The sequence below is a fragment of the Bacillus rossius genome (assembly GCF_032445375.1).
Source record: "Bacillus rossius redtenbacheri isolate Brsri chromosome 9 unlocalized genomic scaffold, Brsri_v3 Brsri_v3_scf9_2, whole genome shotgun sequence".
Taxonomy (NCBI): domain Eukaryota; kingdom Metazoa; phylum Arthropoda; class Insecta; order Phasmatodea; family Bacillidae; genus Bacillus; species Bacillus rossius.
This window is the reverse complement of record NW_026962013.1, coordinates 35,029,075-35,043,942: the sequence shown is the minus strand read 5'-3', so window position 1 is coordinate 35,043,942 and position 14,868 is coordinate 35,029,075. Positions and strand designations below refer to the sequence as shown.

Sequence of the window (14,868 nt, the reverse complement as noted above, 5' to 3'; positions counted from 1 at the left end):
TAATTTATACAAACATAATTTACATTGTTTCATTTTCAAACCAATAATATAAAAGATATATACAACTGAAATTTTTTCTGCTGTTTTTAAGTTTAAATTTTATTCAACAGGTAGGTACACAACTTTTAAGTAACTAATGTAAATGAAATAGTAGAAAAACAAAGAATTAAAATTATAATATTTTGCAAATTTCATAACTATTTAGAATGTCAAGTATATATTATGTTTAGCTTTAGTAAAAAAAATTCCACTAAACTACCAAATTTTTTTTTTATAAAACTAAGTTCTATTATCTTCTAACGAAATTCTGGGAATAATTATGAATCATCTTTACTCTATTGATAAACCCAATTCTGTACTCACCAATGTACTCACTCATCTAATCCATTCATGGCTTTAAGACATGTGTTAATAGTTGTGATAATTTTAAATATGTATTGTTTTTTATGTAATATATAATTTAAGTAGTAACTTAAAAATTTAAAGTCAACTGTTTAACACACAGTCCCTGCCAGTCTGAACTTTTTGAATTTGTGGAACTTTTTTATAGTCAAAAAAGGAGTTGAATTATGAAACTGCTTGCTCGGATGTGGTGTTCAGTTAAACAGGTATAAGAAAGGTCGTGGTAGAGATTAATTTTGTACAAATGTTAAGAGTGATGATCATCAGGAGTTGGGTACAAAGTGTTCAGGTTACCTTGTAATTAGTTATGGCTCAAATACACTTTCTTTTCAAATCCGAATCTCAAATTTTATTCTTTAAAAAAATTGCCTCAAATCTGAATAGAAATCTCAAAAGTCCAGAATAAAATTATATTTGCGCAAAAACACACAATCTTAAGTTTAAAAATTTTTTTTGAACCATTAAATTAATATTTTAAAAATAAAAAATCAGTTATTTACGATAAAAACAATTTCTTTTTTTCAAAAATGTTTTCTGAAACACAAAACAAAAATTTTCAGAGCATTTTAGTTGGTGACAGACACAAGCATGTGCCCTTTGTGCACGCCCTCTCCCTTGGTTTACCTGTGTTATTATTTAGTGAGAACAAGTACAGGACGCCTGCGAGGCTTGCAACCCGCAATGCTTGCGTGTCGAGAGAGCAGTCTGTCGTCCAGGCTCATAGACGCCGTCACGCTGCCGGATCGCCGCTGGAGCGACGCACGTCTGGGATGGCGACGACACGCTAAGTCACGTTTTGGAACTGGAGGTGATATAATATTTCAGAGGTGGATCGCTACAAGAGTTGGCTGAAAATATTGTAAATCAAATTTGGACTTTGTCATTTTCTGGGGACGTTGCGTGTCATCGCCATGTTTATGTGGGTGACATATTTCATGGACATAGTGGCTGGTGGCGGTTGTGGCTGGAGTCGTTGAGGTGGTCGGCAGCTGGCAGTAGAGGCGGGCGGCTTTCGCGGATTGGACTTCGTTACTTGTACGTCACTACGGTGGTTACTAGTACTTACGTACGTTACGTAATGTGTGATACGCTTACGTAACGGAAAAAAAACACTACACTGAATTGGGGTCAGTATGGTGGGGCATTAATGAAAATCAATTTCCGACATAGTTTTTTCGTAAGTGCATAAAGTGTGTTTATAAGTTACGGAAGACACACGAACTTATACGGAGACAGTGCACTAACGCAAGTGGGGTACGTGTTAGAAGTCTTGGGTGAAGCACGCAAGAGGTGGTGTGCCTGTCCTAATGTGCAGACACCTGGTACCAAGAGAGCGTCTGGCGGGCGGGGTCGGTGTTCAGTTGGCTCGCACACTGGGAGCTCCGCGCGTCACGACCACTGCAGTCGGCGCCACAGAACTACAGGCAAGGTACGATAAGGTTTTAAGTGGGCCTTAAGGGCTCGGTTCAAGGTCACGGTTGTGATTCTGTCTCGCTGGAGGGCGCTAGTAGTCACGATCAGTTGAACACTCGTTATCACAGACATATATTCTTCCCGGGCGCCGCTGTCATCCGGGTAGAAGCGGGGGGGACACGATAATTACAACGCGGTGTTGCCAAGCGTTATCTGACACGTGACGCTCGCACCAAGGGCTATGGGCTATCGAAGACAGGCGGTTCCGCGATTGCTCTGCTAGCTATCCGAGGGCAGCTAGGCAGTGCCTTCTGCTTCCGAATGGGCCCAAATTGGTGGCTTGTGCTATTTGCTTGCTGGTTTAACTATGGATATATTGAATAGCAGTCCGTGGACCATTTGGCCGGCTGGTGGGAAAGGCAGTCTGGTACGATTAAGGAAAAGTTAAATAGAATATTACCTACAAAATTATATTCAAATAAAAAAAAAACCCACAGAACTAAGGGCAAAATCCTAATAATTAAAACAGAATTATTTTTTGTGTATGCTCAGTTTAAAGTTATTTCCATAAAGGACATATATATTTATTTCAATGGTTTCGATTTTGGCAAACAATATTTTGATAAGTTAACGTAACTTTTTTTTTAGTTTCCTGATATCATCTTCCAATCGGTTTTACAATAAATATTTGATACATTCAGCAAAATACGTACCGTTTGTTTGATTCAAATGTTACTATCTTTATATATATATATTTCTTGTGTGCGTGTGTATGTCACTGAACTCCTCCTAGACGGCTGGACCGATTTTGATGAAATTTTTTGTGTGAGTTCACGGGGATTCGAGGATGGTTTAGATTCACAATTGGATATTTTATCTCGATTCTGAGTTAAGAAAAAACTAAAAAAAAACACGATTTAAAAGCAAAAAAAACTAAGCATTGTTGATAATTAGCCTCCATGGCAACGGGCTTTTGCATTGTTGTTGCCTTCTGCGTAAACATGGGAAAGGTTTTTGGTAACGGCAGTGGCGTGCCCAAGAGGAGGGGTATGTATAATGAGAAGATACAAAATGTCCAGCGTAGAAATACTTACCACCATATGTATATTTGGGCAGGACAATGTCTGTCTGGTCCGCTAGAAAGATATATAGAGATATATATGTAGAAAGATATATAGAGAGATAGAGATATAAATAGAAAGATATAGAGAGTTATAGAGATTTACATAGAGAGATAGAGAATTAGAGAGATAAAGAGAGATTTCTAGTATACGTTTAAAAAATTACAAAAAAAAATGGTTGAGGCATTGCAACGCATGCCGGGCATTATCTAGTATCTATATAAATTTGAAATTGTACGTTATTAGACTAACACTGGATTGAAAAGAATATGTTGTGTGACAAATATAAATTCTTCAGTGCAATGTATACTAATCCAGGCTAATACTTTGTTACTGTAGAAGTCAATAAAATGTTCGGTTGCTGGAGTTGGTATGACTGAGAAAAAAGAGACAAGAGTGTAAAATGATGGCGGAATAAAGAAGTGCGGTGTTATCATGTGAACTGGCATTATTACTATATTTAAGTCAACAGGTTATGGGCCCAGTCCCGGCGTGGATTCGAGTTATTGAATAAGTAACCGAATAAGCGAACGCGGTATAAAGTTTGTCACGAATGTGTGTAGAAAGTGGTAATTCATGAATATGAAAGTCGGTGTTTACAACTGTTGACGAAAAGCACTTGCCGCGTTTGTATATCGTAACTCCCGTCATGGAATCGGAAAATTCGGGTCGTCTTCTGAAGTTAGTGGATGAAAACAATTGGAACATTTGGAAATTCCAGTTAAGTGTGATTCTCAAATCGAAGGAGTTGTTTGATATCGTGTCGGGCGGGGATCCGAAACCGTGTAAAACAGCTGATGTTTCACAAAGTGATTTTGAGAAGAAATTGAAGACATGGTGTAGCCGCGACAATAAAGCGCAGGAAGCAATAATTACGCGCATGGAGGCGGGCCCTATGACACACTTACTTACTTGTGAGTCGGCGAACGAAATGTGGGAGAAATTGCTGTCTATATATGAGCATCGTTCGGAGGTGAGTCTGCACCAATTGCAACAAAATTTTTTTAATGTAAAATATGAAGGCGAGGGTATAGCCCTCTTCATCTCGAAGCTGCAGGAACTGGCAGGTAGTTTGAAAGAACACGGAGAAAAATTGTCAGAACAGATGTTGATTACCAAAATTTTGATATCTTTGCCTGAGAAATATAAACATTTTGTTTCGGCATGGGAGTCGGTACCCGCTCAGGGTCAGAAACTTTCGGAATTAACCTCAAGGCTATTGATCGAGGAAGAACGAACTGTAGGAAAAACCAATGTAGAAGGTGCTTTATTTACAAAAAGAGCCGAGTCAGGTCCACATAAATGTTTTTCATGCGGAAAATCTGGACACATAAAGGCTAATTGCTGGAAAAACAGAACTCAGAAAACCGCGGAAGGAAATGAGAAGGGAAGTCGGGCTTGTTTTTACTGCAAGAAACCGGGTCATTTCTTAAAGGATTGTAGGTTAAGACTTGCAAAGGACGGCAAGCAGACTTACAAAGGCTCCCAGAGCAGTAATGTAAATGCATTCATTAGTGCAGCATTGATAGGAGAAGGGTTAAACTCGGAGGACTGGTACGCAGACAGTGGCGCCTCGGAGCACATGTGTTCTCAGAGAAACATTTTTTCAGAGTTTAGTAACTTGGAAGAAAGGAGGGAAATTGTAATAGGGAATGGGTCCAAGTTAACAGCGATTGGAATAGGAACAGTTAAAGTGGAAACTTACACAGGAGACAGGTGGGAGCGGTCAGAACTGAGAGATGTTCTTTTTGTGCCAGACCTGAAATTTAACTTATTTTCAGTCGGGGCGGTCCTAAGAAGGGGATTCGAAATGACTTGGACCGAGGAAAAATGTGAGTTCATCAAAGAGAATAAAGTTTGTGCAGTTGGATTCCAGGCAGGAAAGTTGTACAGAATGAAATTTAGAGAACCATTGAACTCAGCAGTCACAGCGATTAGTACTAAAGGAAAGTGTTCGCTACAAATGTGGCATGAAAAATTAGCACACCAAAATGTACAACATATAAAATCATTCCTCCGGGAACGACAGATAACACTCCCAAGCTCAAATGATTTTTTCTGTGAACCTTGTGTCAGCGGTAAGCACCAGAGGCAGTCCTTTCCACCTAGTAAAACCAAATCTACGACAACATGTGAAATCATTCACGCAGATATATGTGGACCAATGGAGACCCCCTCTATGGGGAAGGCAAGGTTTTTCCTGTTAATTGTCGACGACTTTAGCAAATACAGAAGCGTTTACTTCTTGCAACACAAATCTGAAGCAATAGAGAAGATGAGAGCATTCCTGCAGTTAGCCAAAAATGATACAGGAAACAGTGTGAAAATTCTCAGGACAGGTAATGACAAAGAACTAACAAGCCAAGAAATGGTGAGAATGACAGAAAACCTGGGTATACGACACCAGAAAGCAGCTCCCTATTGTCCGGAACAGAATGGGAAGGTGGAGCGAGAAATGAGGACTGTAGTCGAAGCGGCGAGAACCATGTTGCAAGCCAAGAATATGAATAAGAGTTTTTTGGGCCGAAGCAGTGAATACGGCGGTGCATGTGATAAACAGAACAGGCAAGAGTTCCGTGGATGGCAAAACCCCTTATTCGTTGTGGTTCAATGCCGAAGCGGAAATCAAACACTTCCAAACCTTTGGAGCGGTAGCCTATGTTCACGTCCCAAAGGAGAGGAGGAAGAAATGGGATGCTAAAAGTGTCAAAGGTTTTTTCGTTGGATACCAGGAAAACTCCAAAGCTTTCCGGATATATGTTCCTAGTCGGCGAAAGGTAGAGATAGCTAGAAATGTTGTGTTCCAGTGTGAAGAGGCACAGCGAAGGGCAAACATCGAAGAGAACCAGGTGAAAGACGTTGACCAAGAGGGAGGAGGGGACGCAAACGAAGAGACTAATGATAACAGTGAAATGTGGCTGGAAAGTGGAGGCTGCCCAACTTCATCTCAAGAGGATGGAGTCGAAGAAGATTTCAAAGGTTTTGGGCCAATACAACGGAACGCTATACCACCTGGACGCCGCGAACTGTATGAAATTTCAGTGTCCGGGGATCCAGCAGAAATGGCAAATAACCATGGAAACCCATCAGCTGTGGATCAGTTAGTGCAAGGTACCAACCCTCAGACAAGCAAACTAAGGAATCGACTAAGCCTGAGAAAACCACGGAAGTTAGACAGTTACGAAACAAACTTCTGTGCTTCATCTGAACCGACCACCTATCAAGAGGCCATGAAGAGAAGTGATAGTATTAGGTGGAAGGAAACAATTGATTCAGAGTTGCAGTCTATCGAAGAGAACAAAACCTGGACCGAAGTGATACCTCCGAAAGATAGTCATGTTATTGGGAGTAAGTGGGTTTTCAAGATAAAGAACAACGAACGAGGAGTACAATCGCACTACAAAGCTCGTCTAGTGGCGAAGGGATTTGAACAAAACAACATGTCTGACTTGGGAGAAATATATTCTCCGGTAGCAAAACTGGCGACTGTTAGAATACTGCTAGCGGTTGCAAATCAGCTAAGTCTGCCTATCTATCAAATGGATGTGCAGAGTGCGTTCCTGTATGGAAGCATAAAGGAGGAAGTGTATATGGCCAAACCGGAGGGAATGGAGTGTAATGGCAAAACCGTATATCGTCTGAATAAGTCCCTTTATGGCCTAAAGAAATCCCCCAAGTACTGGAATGATAAATTCAACCAGGTGATGGAGCAGGATGGATTTGTGAGATCAAAACATGATTATTGCTTGTATGTAAAGAATTCATTGGAAACAAGGTTGTACGTCCTTCTGTATGTTGACGATTTGCTGATTGTGGGAAATGAAGAAAAGGAAGTTCAAAGGGTTAAAATGAACCTGAATGAGCACTTCAAAATGACAGATCTCGGGGAAGCGTCGAACTACCTAGGTATTTGCATAGCACAAGACAGAAAGAACGGAATACTCAGACTGAACCAAACGCAGTTCCTGAAATCACTACTGATGAAATATGGGATGGAAGATTCGAGACCAGTTGCCACTCCAATGGACCCATCCATCAAGATAGTGAAGGATGACCAACATCCCAAGGACTGGGAACTCGAAACAAGATGTCGTCAGCTGATTGGAAGCTTGATGTACGCAGCGGTAGGAACGAGACCGGACTTGAGTGCCACAATTGGTTTCGTAAGCAGGTACCAAAATAGCGCAAGCCAAGAACTTTGGAAAGCCCTAAAGCGAATCCTACGATATATTAGAGGAACGTTGGATTTGACGCTAGTCTACAGGCGTCAGTCCGCAGTCCCAACTGTGGAGGGATATGTGGATGCAGACTGGGGAGGTGACGAAGGGGACAGAAAATCAACTTCTGGATCTGTGTTCTTAGTTCTGGGTTGCACAGTGACTTGGAGTTCAAAGAAACAACCCTCAGTAGCTCTCTCATCAACTGAAGCCGAGTATATGGCACTTAGCTATGCGGCTATGGAAGCTGTGTGGCTGAGAGGAGTGCTAAGCGACCTTGGTGTGTTAGAATCGGAAGAACCTGTAGTAATACACGAGGACAATCAAGCAGCCATAAGGGTATCAAAGAATCCGGAGAGTCACAAGAGATTGAAACATGTGGACATACGGCACCACTTCATCAGGGAGAAGATACAAGAAGGCGTAATTGAAGTGCAGTATGTCACCACCCAAAATCAGGTGGCAGATGGACTGACCAAAGCCTTGAACAAATCGTTATTTCAAAAATTTGTGTGTAATCTTGGACTTGAGTAAACCCTTTTGATCATGTAATAAGTAGTAGTAGTTGTTGTTGGTGTTTTGTGGTTTGAAAGCAACAAACCTTGTGTGGAAAAGCTAATGTGGTCAAACTAAAACTGGGTTCTCTAGTCGTACAAGGTGACCTACTTTGCAAGGGTCATGTAGTTCATAATGCCTGTGTTATAGGAAAATTTTATTGAGGGGGGGTGTAGAAGTCAATAAAATGTTCGGTTGCTGGAGTTGGTATGACTGAGAAAAAAGAGACAAGAGTGTAAAATGATGGCGGAATAAAGAAGTGCGGTGTTATCATGTGAACTGGCATTATTACTATATTTAAGTCAACAGTTACCAATAAAAATTTTATATCTTTGAGGTCTATTGACTCGCGTTTTGATTAGGCTGGGATATGTTACAAAACGCAAGCAGAATTAATAATAAATAAACGACAATTTAGCATTTTTTCTACAGTTTATTTTCATCTCGTGGTTCCGGGTTATAAATGTCCAGAACATTTAATGCAATACCTGACTTGACCCAATATTTTTCACCCAAGATATATGTAGTCCGCGATTGCCTTGAGATCCTTACAATCTAGAGCCTCGGCTTATAACTTATATTAGACACAAAAATATTTCCTTCATTGCTGCGATGAACTTCCCCGTTTTTCACAGTCATTCGAAAGGAAACTTGACATTCGACTACTATAAACGTAAACACTGATTTATATTAACATAATTCCACGTAAACAATTTAGTATTTATCGAAATATTTAGGTATTAAATGAATAACGCCCAAAAGCACCTCCTTTACTTTGAACCTCGGGAAAATCACGAATTCTACTAATTGAAAACAGAGACTTTACCACTCGAATCGGAACTACACATGCAGGTTTTATTTAATTCCAATAAATGATTGATATAAACTTAACCACACAATGTAATGATTTATTTTCATTACCTACTTTCATTTTCTTACTAAATGAATGACTGAATTATTCACAAATATTCAAATACCGTAGTGTTACGTTCATCCGACCTTTTCTTATCCAACATTTAATATTATCCGACATTTCACAAAATAATAACTATTCTATCGGAAACATAAACGACAATTTGTGTCATAATAATTTTTGTTGATCCCGAATCTAGGTACTGCAACTTATTATTCAGCCAGATTTTTTTTATTTATTTATTTTTTGGTTGTAAAAATGTTTAATAGGTTTGAAATGTTTAAAACATTAGCAAATTTTTACGTTTATAATATTTTTATATTATTACTTTTCTGTCTTAGTTTTCCCACTACTATGTCGAAACACACAATACCTTACAAATCGCAGTGAAAACATACAGCTATAACGAACATTTCTCTGCTTCGTAAAAATAAAAGTAGCTATTTTGTAGTGTTTTTTTTTTCCTGTGTAGAAAAAAATTATTAAGAAGTTGTGGTTCCCAGATAAAAAGGAAATAGCTTCACACGAATTCGTAATTCACACCTTTTTCCAGCTCTATTTAATTATATTTTAGCTTTTTAGCTAATTGCTTCAACTCTTTCAGCTCTAATAAGTATTGCAGTTGTATTTTGTATGCGCCGGCTAAAATGTATGTTATTTTTTGGGGGAAATCGTTATTTGCACTGATCTGACCTGAATAATAAAATTTAGAACAAATTTAGATTTTAAATGCTCATGCACATTTTAAAATGTTCATAAACTAATTTGATCAGTTAAATAGTTTGCTCATGTTTATCTTTTTCAAATTCATGGTGAACAGCGTGCGCTGTGGATGTAATAAACAACATTTATTATTTTATTTAACAGTCTGAAATAAAAGATGGAAATATTCAGTTTACCTATCTATTTACAATATTAAATGAGTTGTACAATTTGTCGTGCGTTGCATGTCGTTTAAATGTTCATTATTTTGAATATATATATATATATATATATAAAATTAAGAGGTAAAAAAAATCGCTGCTACTAATAACTGTCCAAGCAATGTCACAACGACTCATCCATCTAGTTGCTCACTGAATGGTCCTCAGAAAAGCACTGTTCACAGTAGCTTAAATTGCTAACAGCTCGGCTGTAAGCAGACTATTACCAAGATAACGACTGTACATTGAGTCAGAAGTTCTTTGATGTGGTAATGCACAACATCGCGAAAATTCGCCGGCTAAGAAGTTTGGCACAAATTATACTGAAGTTTATGGGAGAAAATAAACGTAATTGCAGTTACTAAGTGACCACACTTCACTACATAAACCTAAATGTAACTTTTATATATATGTATATTCCAGCCTCGTGAGCCATCTGAATTAACTTACAATTAACTTTGTCCAACGTAGGCCTAATCATTGGCTACAATATCAAAATTATTTTCAAGGGTCTGTCGAATTACCTCAATTTCGTAAATATAGTTTGTAAAGAAAAATAATTTTTTCCTGTTCGAATCAAATACAACCATATTATAAAAAGAGCAACATAATAACATTGTGCGTATTATAATTGTAGTCATTGGCATGTTGATAGTATTACATTATCTTATAAGTAAGAAATTGTTTAACTGATAACAATGTATTAATATCCTACTTAGTAATCTTCATTTTAAAACATCCAATATTTCAAATCCATTAATTTCAGCACTGACTAGTTTTAAAAACTTTGATACCTTATTTTATTTTACAGGTTCCCGTGTGCCGGCGGGTTTGTTAGGGTTCGGCGTATCAACTACCTAATCTTAGGAACACTAATGCCTAAATTTATTGGCCAATAAATGCAAGACAATGGCCAAGAAAGCCGTCGGAATCTTTATTACTAATGCCTAAAATTTATTTCAAAATCTCTGATCCATAGTTAGAAGTCCATAGGTTTTGACGTGACAACGTCTAATAAATCGATGAACTCCGGCTGCACGCACGAAAAAGTGTCCCGTAACACACATTGTCCCGCTACGAATGTGTCCTGTTATGCTCATTGTACGCATGCGTGGCATCTCTCTTCCAGTCGTTTGGAACAACCATCGATTTGACTTTTCAATCATATTTTCGTCGTTTGAATTATTAATATTATTTTTTTTAACGATCGTTCACAGATTTTCAGCACAATCGGTACGGTTATTAATTTCCCACCTACCACTATAAGAAATAAACATGGCGGACTACATACGTTTTTAAAACTTCCACAACACAAAACAAAATTTTTATGAATATATATATATATATATTATATATATATATATATATATATATATATATATATATATATATATATATATATATATATATATATATATATATATATATATATATATATATATATATATATATATATATATATATATATATATATATATATAACATCTGAAACAATAGTTTCTAATATGGCCTCGTGGCCGTGCGGTAAGCATCGATGACTACCAATCCAAAGGTTGACGAATCGAAATTCCGGCCACTGCGATACCTTCATTTTTGTACTTGTCAAAATAAATACGGCTCACACGACACTACAAAAGTTATAAATTTATTTGAATTAATGAATGCAAATAAAAGTAAATTTATCAATTAAATTGTAGATTTCATTTCACTCCTTCTTTGTATCCATACAATATAGTGTTAATTCAATAAAAATGATTCAATTTTATTCATAAAAGTATGCAGATGTAGATTTTATCATACAAAAGATAGAAAAATTTAAAAAAAAATTCTTCCTCAAAGAATATAATATTTTTAATGCCTAAATGGTTTGGTTGCAAAAACCTATGACGGCTCAGTCTCAGGCCGAATATGATATTTCATTTTCTTCTGGATCAATCATTTCATCAATGTTTTGTTATGACGTTGTCACGTTAAGCTATCGTCCGTAAACCGACTTTACAGACAACCAATTTTTTTGATTGCCTGTCTTCTGCATTCCATATATGTATATTCACGTAGGTCTTGGATTTCTGCGACAAACAAATGCCCTACAACGACGTATGTTCGTCATTGCTTCCATATAAACCTTAACAGCAGGTATGACGTCGCTCTACCTTCTTGGCTCTGGCGTAGAGCGTCTGACTTGTAATTTGTATGACCCGGGTTCGCGCCCCGGCTCCTCCAAGGCGGATTGCTCAGACAAATGGTGGCATTTTTCTGATAGGAATACAATCCCTTGTAACAAGTGAGGCTTACCCAAGAGGCGGTGTGGGTGGAAACAAAAAATCTGCTAAATTGGCTTCCATATGGGAGCACGTTTCTTTATGTGCTACCATATGGAAGCCAACCTGGTAGGTTTCTCTGGGGTCGTGGAGTTTCGCCAAAAAAATTATTTTTCATTTTAGATTATAAAATTTTAACGTTTGATACATTATCGCGTTGGAAAAATATTAACCACTTTTTAAATACCAGACATGTAAATGTAATTTTAAAATAGTTGTATCAAACGTAATAACATTGCATTACGATATATAAATCAAAATCTTATGCACGGGATTTGTAAAATTTATATGTATATTATTGATTATAAAATCCTTGTATATTTTGATTTTTGTCATAATTTTTTTGATAGTTTAAATAGTTTCATCACATTTTTATGCAATAATTAAGCTTAGATAGTTTCTTGTGAAATTGTTGCTTTTCAACGCTCGCTCTTTACGTATGCCAGCCCGGGGTGGATGGACAAATAAATTATATAAAAAAATTATACAATTTTAAAAATATTCATGGCACACCCGGAATTCTGATCCAAATTCCTTCCAAAGGTACATAGCGACTTCAGCTACTGTCATCTGAAATAATACTGTTGAATATCGCATAGAGTGGTCATTTCATGTTGCACATTTAAACGGTATTGCTTGCAATCTTTTAAAAAGGCTTGCTGAATTTATAGGCAGGCAAAATAATAAAATTTTAAAATGTGTATTGTATTTCTTGTAAGGCTGCATGTACCATACACAACCTATAAAGCCAATAAAATCATTTTACGAATGAATAATATATTGATTTCCCGCTGGAAATCTTTAGCCCTAAGCCGGTTGTTCACTACAGAATTATATACTGTACTGACTGTGTTGCTTTAAAAAGCATACTCTAGCCGTGAAACCCATAAAAATCATATGGACGAGTGGCCGCTATGCGCGTTAGAAGTGATGTATCAATATATGTAAGTGATAGGGGAATAATAATGTCTACGAATGTGTGGAATGTGTTCAAGTATGCAAGTGAGCAAGTAGACAAATGCGCAAGTATTCAATTAAGCGAGTATGCTATAATGCAAAAATTTCATTGAGCACCTCACTCCTGAGCCCCGTTCCCCTATCCTCCTTCGAGTACGACACTGCTGATAGTTACCCTGTAGGCATTACGCTTTTGTTATGCTGATTACAACATCGCATCATCTTACTTTACCAGCTGTAAAAAAGTTACAATTAAATTTTCTTAAAATAATTGTTGCATCATATAAATACATACCATTTACTTTGACGTTTAGATGCTAGCAGAAGCTTTATTCGATTTTTCATGGACTTTCTACGGTGAGATAAAGGTGGCGAGATCTTGGAACACTTACGCCAATTTGTTCCCATGGCTGTAGTGTAGCAACTGGAGAATTGAACCGAGGAACAAAATCACTTGAAGTGCGGGTTCACTGTTTCATAGCCTGTCGCGTGACAGCTGAAGATAAGGGGTGGATGAGGGGGAAATAGGCGAAGTGGCAACTAGGCCGTTCCTTCTCTCTTCCACGCGGCCCTTATCTCTTGTCCGCCGCTGGCGGAACACGTCATATTACCAGCGTGCATTGCAGCCTATACATCAGGCACTGCCACAAAATACATTAAAAAAAATTGGTGTTGCTTGTATATTTAACCAGATACATTGCCATAGCCAAGGACTTTTCGTGAGATTGAGATATGACCAACGTTGTTACGAGATGATTAAGGGGGTAGAACATACTGACTGATAATTGTGACAAAATTAAAACTTAATTTTACAATATCAAACTTAAAAATTTAAATTAAATTAAAATTGTTTTCGTAGAAACATGTATGCTTATAATATCCTCAAGTTGGTGTTTGTTTTAGTTTTCTATTACAATAACTGACGGAATCGCGTGCATTTAAGTTTAACCTGTAAATCCCTATCCCGCCATTCGGCTAGCATGGGAGTGAACCGAGCCCTTTGCCGAACACCGACTGAAGACACGCTGTCTAAAACCCAGTAAAAGACCTGTGTAATTAATACGTGTTTTGAAATATATTTATTTTATTCGCACCAGTAGCCTGGCGCGTATAGTTAACGAATTTTGTATAACAGCTGGTTTAACTGCCGATGTTAGTTGTTGTGTGAGGATTATAACCCCAATCAGTATTACATAGTTAATTGTCTATATTTTTTATTTGATTATTGTTCAAAAGGCATAGATGTGGACTTGCAAATTAATATATATATATACATTGTATCGAATATGCTCATATTTTAATAAATATATTTTTTTAGTGTAGTCTAAGCCAGATCAATATCATGATTCAGTATGGTTAATAAATTGTTAATTGCTCGGTTGGAAGTCGTATTTGCCAAGGTATAATTTTTGTGAAGGCAGGATCAGTAACGTTACGTTTATTTTTTACAGTGTCATCACCGAGTAACGGCCAGTATATACTGATAAGCGTTTCAATTGAAGTATTGTTCAATGTCACTTCTATTGTTAATTGCTTAATAATGAATAAGTAAATGTGTTTCTAGTTACTGCGAGCCTATGTTATTTCCGTTATCACCTGCTAACCCAGTGATAACAAGAATTTTTTGAGAGCTTTTGTAGAGATAAATACGTAATATGGTCCTTGTCAACTGTAGTGTATAACGGTTGGCAGCAAGGGCGGACGAAAAAGGTAGTGTATGACGGGCCAAGATGGTGGTTTTGTGATGTGTAGACGAGTGTGTGATTTCCTTTGGGAATAGTAATAAAGAACCTAACAATTGGCGACGAGGATGGGATCGGCGATGTGCGGTAATTTATGGGAGTGCATTACAACAACAGTGGGGTGTATTGTGAGTAAGGCGGGCCACATTTTGTTCACTTTCACGTACCGCACATGAAAATGTAAACATGGGGTTGCTGGGACATATTGGGGAATATAATGCGCAGACAGAGGACTTTGATTCGTACGTGGAAAGGCTAAAACAGTTTTTTGTAGTGAATGAAATCAAAGAAGATGCCAAGGTGC

The 14,868-nt window shown here is 37.5% G+C and overlaps 1 protein-coding gene across 1 annotated transcript in view; it reads right to left on the bottom strand.

The window, feature by feature from the left end:
* The window catches only part of LOC134543174 (progestin and adipoQ receptor family member 4), a 193,206-nt gene that overhangs the window by 17,158 nt on the left and 161,180 nt on the right, over nucleotides 1-14,868 (bottom strand). The window lies entirely within an intron of this gene.